Source organism: Rutidosis leptorrhynchoides, chromosome 7 (genome assembly GCF_046630445.1).
Source record: "Rutidosis leptorrhynchoides isolate AG116_Rl617_1_P2 chromosome 7, CSIRO_AGI_Rlap_v1, whole genome shotgun sequence".
In the NCBI taxonomy this organism is placed as follows: Eukaryota; Viridiplantae; Streptophyta; class Magnoliopsida; order Asterales; family Asteraceae; genus Rutidosis; species Rutidosis leptorrhynchoides.
The window spans coordinates 12,377,032-12,385,345 of NC_092339.1; the positions used below are offsets into that span (position 1 = coordinate 12,377,032).

The 8,314-nt window shown below is 33.7% G+C and overlaps 1 pseudogene; it reads left to right on the forward strand.

The window, feature by feature from the left end:
• Positions 1 to 225: 225 nt before the first annotated feature.
• Positions 226 to 5,645, forward strand: LOC139858943 (chlorophyll a-b binding protein 13, chloroplastic-like; annotated as a pseudogene).
• The last annotated feature ends 2,669 nt before the right edge of the window (positions 5,646 to 8,314 follow it).

The window sequence follows — 8,314 nt, forward strand, 5'->3', positions numbered from 1 at the left end:
TTTATAAAGACAAATCTTTGATCTTTTATGATAAATACTAAAGCACAGGAATGCAGGATAAAATATAGATATAGATAGAAAGAATATGAAATGGAGATATGAGAATATTTTGGAGTGAACTGATTGGTTCATCTGAAATTGCTATTTTTCACCAAACCACAATACAATATGAACCACAAATATGCATATTCAATATGCCTATACATACTGCCCATTTGCACACCTTCATTCTCAAACTCTTTGAAGAAGCTTCCATATCTATCAATAATAACATCCATGGCTGCAACTTCTGGTAGCTCCATCACTGTGGTTAAAGCCACACCATTCTTGGGTCAAACCAGAAGCTCCAATGTCAACTCACTTAGAGATTCTGTTACTATAGTCAATGGCAAGTTCACAATGGTATTAATCTATCTTTCTCTATATAAAGATACATTTATTTTGAATCAACTTGTCACACTTATTCATTTTGAACCAAAATAACTTTTTAAGTAGATGAGTATTTTTTTTTTGAAATAGGTAACACCAATGTTAATATGTGTATAAATTATCAGTGAACTTATTCTATGTTGTGTAACAAACAGGGAAATGACTTGTGATATGGTCCGGACCGTGTGAAGTACTTGGGACCCTTTTCGGCTCAAACACCATCATACTTGACCGGTGAATTCCCCGGTGACTATGGTTGGGATACCGCTGGTTTGTCTGCTGATCCCGAGGCATTCGCAAAGAACCGGGCTCTTGAGGTGATTCGTTTTAAACTACAATTAGGCCGGGTTATACTAAACTAACCTAAGCCTAATATATATTCTAATAATTTAATTAATATTAATTACCATCTAATGCTTAGATTACGAACGTGTAGGTAATCCATGGGAGATGGGCAATGCTCGGAGCATTCGGGTGCATAACCCCCGAAGTCCTCGAAAAATGAGTGAAGGTGGATTTCAAGGAGCCCGTTGTTGGTGATTTTAGTGTTATCAACAGTCATTTTAGTTAATTGAGATTTGCTAGAAAGCAAATGCTTATCGAATTAAGCTCAATGACGAGTTTGGAGAGTGCGGAGTGCACGCTCGTTCGAGTTAATTCAATAAGGTCTTGGAAATTACATCTTTTGATGAAAGGTAACCATAAATGGTTACATCATTTCATGAAGAGTGATGTCATTTCCTAAATGATGTGAACGAAAGGTTGCGTCTTTTCGTTGAAGGGTTACATCCTTTGGTTGAAAAGTTGCGTACTTTCACACCTTTTCGCTTCCTATAAATATAGGATTTATGTTTTTGCTTTCATTTTAATAAACAGAAAACACACACATACTCTCTAACAATTTGATCAGTGATTTCATTGCCAAAAACACTGATTGCGTTCTTGTCTTATCCTTGTAAAGATTTCGTGCAACGAAGGCAATCGTAGGGTCGAAATACTTTATAGAGAAAGTGATTACACGATTCAAGAACGAATCCGGCAGTCAATTCTAACCCTTATTTCTAACAAATCTATAAAGTATTTTTGTGATAATCATTGATGATGAATCTCTTAGAACGTGTTATAAAAGCGATAAAATATTATCCGTGATGGATAAATTGTTTCTGATGATTCGTGGGTGGCGTCATCTTGGCACACGCAAGAGTTATATGTGTGATGAGAATAATCAAATTACACAAAATTTTGTGTAACACGTTTTATGAATAATATGATCTATTGGGTGACGGTGGATTTGATCAATTTATAATTCCATAATATTCTAAAATTGGTGAGAAACACCGACGGTTCATATAGTCAAGACATGGTGGCAATTACTTTGTTATTTCAAAATAAAAGACAAATTGTATCATGTGAATTACGAAGGCTATCATTTTAGTGTAACCATGGAATTTCATATGAATGGGGTCATTTTGTAAAGCACAAGGTTGGAGAATTATTCATACGATCATGGACATGGAACTACTATCGTACGAGTACGCATTTTCTATCCATTTTATTTCATTTTTATGCCATGATTGACATAAATAGGAAAGTACACATGAAATGGTTAAAATATATCGACTAATTCAATCTGTTCGTAATTCATGAATTGATGGCATGTTGATGTTTATTAGGCAAGCATGTCGTTTACTTGCATGTTGACAAATTGAATTTAATGTCCATGAGTGATTTATCAAAAGATCTCATGATTTAATTATCAAAAAGTTCGCCATTTATCATCATAAGTTGCAACTATTATTCAAAACTGGTGGGTAATTGTTGATATTGGCGGGTATCAATAACGGTTGAATTTTGAAACGAAAATAAAATGTTTTTTGATTCGGTGGTTGTTTTGTTGTAAATACGGCAAAACAAAGGAATATTGTTGTTCATATGGATATTAAAGTTGATTGAATATTGAATGTTTTGATGGTTGTGTCGACTGTTTCCTTGGTAAGCAACCGACATCATCAAAACTTAATCAACTTATATGATAAAATCTGGTGTATAAATTGAAAATAAGAAATACTTTTGACTTTTGTTGTCAAACGTTTGTACAACTTTGGTCCAGCATTTAAATCTTCATGACAATTCTTGTGTTTTCGAAAGAAAAAGGATTGATATTCCTTGTTAAAAAACATGTACTGTTATGACAGTTTTAGCATATATTGATTATATGTGTTACAACTAAAGTCAAAATTCGTTTGACTTTTTGGACCAACAACTCATTGTAGTTATTTCCTATTGTTGGTCAATGATGGTTATGAGTTGTTAACTTTGTGATTGTTGGTAAGAAAATAGTTTGATTGGTAACAACTGTTAGACAATTTAACGGGTAGTAATAATTCGTTGAAAAAATTATAAAACAATCTTTATGATTATGGAGTGACTGTTTTGTTACATAAAATAACCATGGAGCCTTTATTCATTGGTGAGGTATGTCCATAAACCATTTGATGATCTATCAAGTTGGCTTAGTAAAACGAATATGTTTTAATATGGAATGAAGATTAGATGTTGCTTAATTGTTTTCAATTACCGGTATGCTTTGAAAATTGGTGATATGATGTATGTGATTACATCAATTGACCAATATTATAGCATGGTGTTGGAAAGATTAAGCAAGGTCTAAAGTAATGCATTGTGTTGTGACTTAAGTATTTTAATACCTGTAAAAGCAAACCATGGACTATGGTTTAGTTCACAATGTTAATCCTTAAGGCATATTAAAATTGTATTGAGTTTACTATTGGTCAAGAGGATTTTACATCTACAAGTTGTTGCATTTTACACTTGGTGTAGATGAGGTATCTTGGATCAAAAGGTTGATGTTGAGATTATTGATATTATAAACTTGTTGTCATCACTTCTTGGTTCTAGAAGTGGATTGACAAATGTATGTTTATAATTATAATCTCACTGTCCAATGTAATGGTAGTAATTTTGTGCATAATGATAATAAGGATCATTATCAAGGGGTGTACAAATTAAAATTTTACATTTGTGACTTGTAGCAAGTGGACATGTGCGATGACTTATCAATCAATTGACTTGAGTACACGCGTGTTTCTTATGGTAAATAAGAATTTGATAAGTCCTTGGATAAAAGGATTGTAAAGGAAAATTGATTGAAGTCATAATGAATGAGATAAAAATTCATGGTGATCCCTAGTGATGAGATGTCTTGTGAGTAAGGCATGTATTTGAACGAGTGAAAGTCTAGACACTTATGCCTTTGATCAATAGTGTTTCATGGGTTTATCACGAATGGTGTGATATATGTGAATTTTGTTTGGTCACAACAAAATTTCAAATCACATGATAAAAGAATTAGCCTAAGACTTAAGTGCGCACAAGTTGGCTAATGATGTGGGATTGAAGTCCAACCAAATCTTCCAAAGTGAGACGCCCAATTCCCAAAGTATGTGTTTAGACCCGTAAGTGGAGTTAGGTTGAAGTTTATCTTCTTAATAGTTCTTTTGAAAAATTGCAAATGCGGGTGCAAGATGTAAAAGAACTACCTATGTGAACATGAAGTTTTGCCGCTTCAATGGAGCTTTGGACTTAGCTGCCAATATGTTCACTGAAGGATTGGGACACATGGCTTATAATAGTGTCAAGATTGTCTTAGGGATATGTAAGAAACTGATGTGTATAATATTTTATAGTTTTCATATGAGTGGAAGGGTTCAATTTCTGAAACACTCTGATACTCGAATTCTCGTAAATATTATACTAAGTGAAAATTCAATTTCTGAAACATTTTCATTTATGCATTGGTTTGTTCTGTTTGTTTAATTATTTTAGTAAATCAAGGATTACACTAAAATGGGGGGGGATTTGTTGGTGATTTTAGTATTATCAACAGTCATTTTAGTTAATTGAGATTTGCTAGAAAGCAAAGGCTTATCGAATTAAGCTCAATGACGAGTTTGGAGAGTGCGGAGTGCACGCTCGTTCGAGTTAATTCAATAAAGTCTTGGAAATTACATCTTTTGATGAAAGGTAACCATAAATGGTTACATCATTTCATGAAGAGTGATGTCATTCCTAAATGATGTGAACGAAAGGTTGCGTCTTTTCGTTGAAGGGTTACATCCTTTGGTTGAAAAGTTGCGTACTTTCACTCGCACCTTTTCGCTTCCTATAAATATAGGAATATGTTTTTGCTTTCATTTTAATAAACAGAAAACACACACACACACACACACACACACACACACACATACATATATATATATATATATATATATATATATATATATATATATATATATATATATATATATATATATATATATATATATATATATATATATATATATATATATATATTTATATATTGCTTTCATTTTAATAAAATGAAAACACACACATACTCTCTAACAATTTGATCAGTGATTTCATTGCCAAAAACACTGATTGTGTTCTTGTCTTAACCCTGTAAAGATTTCGTGCAACGAAGGCAATCGTAGGGTCGAAATACTTTATAGAGAAAGTGATTACACGATTCAAGAACGAATCCGGCAGTCAATTCTAACCCTTATTTCTAACACCCGTTTGGTTCAAAGCCGGAGCCCAAATCTTCTCAGAAGGTGGACTAGACTACTTGGGTAACCCCAACTTAGTCCATGCCCAAAGCATATTAGCAGTGCTCGGTTTTCAAGTGATCCTAATGGGCCTCGTCGAAGGGTTCCGCATTAATGGACTTGAGGGTGTTGGAGATGGTAACAACCTTTACCCGGGAGGTCAATACTTTGACCCGTTGGGGCTTGCGGATGACCCGACAACCTTTGCAGAGTTGAAAGTGAAAGAAATCAAGAATGGAAGACTAGCAATGTTTTCAACTTTTGGATTCTTTGTGCAAGCAATTGTAACAGGGAAAGGACCATTAGAGGTGCAAGCAATTGTAACAGGGAAAGTAGCATTAGAGAACCTTTTGGACCATTTGGACAACCCTGTGGCTAACAATGCATGGGTCTATGCTACCAAGTTTGTGCCTGGTGCTTAAGTTATGTGACCATTATTCTTGTAAATTATGAGTTGGGATGTGATATGTGTAAATTAATTATCATTGCTATATATATTAAATTGGTTGTGTACTTGTGTTGCCTAAACTCTAAGGTGTAGACTAAACTGATCATCAAGGCAAAATGACTAAAAATCACATGTACTTAAATTCTAATTTTTTTTATTTACAATAATCACATTTAAAATATACATTTCAACTCTAATGTGTTTTGAAAAATTTAGTGTTAGAACTTTGACTATTTTATAATAAAAAGGACATCCTCATTTTCATCATGATTTTCTTCTGGTAAATCAAACATTGGTGAACCAAATTTATGACTTTTATAACTTCTGTTAATATGACAAATTGATTGTTGATTTTTTTTTTTTTTTTTTTTTTTTAAATACACAAAGACATCGTTGTTGGTGATGTATCAAATTGTAACTCGGAGTTGATGTCCTTATATTGTAAAACTTTAATCTGATAATTACATTGGCGTGAGGATTTCGTCTAGCTTGACACTAGACTCGGAGTTGATGTATCAGATTGTAACTCGGAGTAGGTGATGTATCAAATTGTAACTTGGAGTTGATCTCCTCACATTGTAAAACTTTAATCTGATAATTACATCGGCATGAGGATTTCATCTAGCTTGACTAGACTCCAAACTCTAATCATAATGTGTAATTTGTTTATGAAAGGGCGTTTTTCCTGGACTTGCCCAGGGCACAAGATTACACAAGACCGGCCCTGCATACGGTAGAATGATGAACCGGCTATTAGTTTAATAAAGTGATCTGAAGTTTACGATGATACGAGTTCCATAATTAATGGAATAACTAACTCTTACAAAACACCCTTAAAAATCGACTAACCTAAATGCCTTTACAAATCGCAAAAGTCACTTGTGGATTTGTGAGTAGCCTAATCTTTGGTCATGATGGAAAAAATATAGGTCGCGATCAGAAATTTTGTGGTGGTGGCCCGATTTTTTGCTTGTGACTACGTAAAATTTTCGGCTTCCACCATAAAATTTTCGATCAAGACTAGAAATTTTTCGATCATGATTAAAAAAAATTTGATCATAAGCACTAGCCATAACGTTTACCATTGTGCCCGAAAAAAATAGTCACGTTACAGTTATCTTATTAAAATATACATAAAAATGACTCCAAGTCACCACTTAGAGTGAGTGATGTAAAAAGCATCCTAGATTAGATTAATTCGGATTTTTATGACCTCTTATATAAATTTTTATCACTTAAAACATATTTACTGTGTCGCAAAAAGGAAAGAAAAATGAAATTAATCCCATCATTAGAGATTCCGGTAAACTGCCTTCAAAGTTTGAAGTTCAAAATTCAAACTCAAAATCAATGGCTGTAATTAAGCTGAAGAGACTAAAAAGGTCATTCAATACCAGAAGCCCATTCTGCTCTGCCCAGCCCAGCCCAGCCCAGCCCAGCCCATCCCGGCCCAGTCTATCCAGACTAGCCGATTAGTTGCATCCAGATTTGAAGTTTAAAGATAGGGTTTCAAACCTTTTCACGCTTTCGAACCCTTTTCTCCTGTAATAATGGCGAAGAACAGGAAGAGGAGTAAGAAAACTGGTTCAACGGCTATGAACACCGATGAAACCACCGTTATTTCACCTCAAGGTATGTTATGTATCTATTTATATCTACACATGTACATAAATACAATTTGTTTACGAGTGCGTTGTTTCTCACATGTTTACAACTAATCAGTTAATTGCTTAATTTTAATTTATGTAGTAATTAATGAATTCTCACTTGCAGTTACAGCGATGGATACTTCAGAAACTGTTGCTTCTACTCGGTCTCAAATTAGCAGGTCAGAAATTAACATTAGGTTCTCTATGAGTTTACTGATGATTTGATATAAAGTCGGAAACCATTATATATAGCCGAACAGTAATAAATGGTACTAGCATTCAACAGCATCTGCATCTACCATGGAACTTAAAATTGAAAATTTTGAAATTTGCACACAATAGCCCTGATGCTGAAAGTGTGGTTATGCCTTTCTAAGTTTTATTATCATTGATCAAATGGCACATGTTTGATAACGTCTACTTGCTTTGTCATCATGTTTGATGTTATCTACCGAGTTCATTTGATCCTTGACAATTTATTAGTATGATATGGTTATCAAGAATCATACTTCTATCCGAATTGATCTTAATTTTAAACTTTCATATCCTGTTAAACTTTCGTCTTTTTCTTTTACTTGTCATACGTCTTTTATCATCTTTATAAAGGACTTATGTATGTAAACTTATGTCCATCTATTTGTGTGAACAGAAAGGTGAAGAAGGGAGTACAAATGAAGCGAACTAAATATATTAGAAAGCAAAAGGCCATCGCAAAAGCTGTCTCTCAAAATGAAAAGTCTGCAACGAAGGTTGAGAAGAACGAAAGCAAGACATTGAGAACCAAGTCTGCAAAAAACCTTTATGACTGACTGGAATATTAAACTAGTTTTCCGAGCTGTAGAAGTTATTAAGTTAGTGACAGTTAGAGGGCAACATTTTTGTTTTTGTTGTGTTGAATGACTGTTTCATGTGTCTAAAATCAAACATTTTTGTTCTGTTACAAAAATTAAGCAAGTTGGAGTAATTGTTTATTAGTAGAAAATCAAAATGAAGTGTTAATCTTAAAAGAAGAGCCACCCACCGGCCTGGCAGAAAGTCAGGGATAATTAACATGAACTGTAATTACCGATGTATCGGAATCACATTTCCATATAACAATAAGCAATGGATCCTTCCCAATATTAATTCACGATTGAAAGCTAAAGTATTTAGCATTGAAC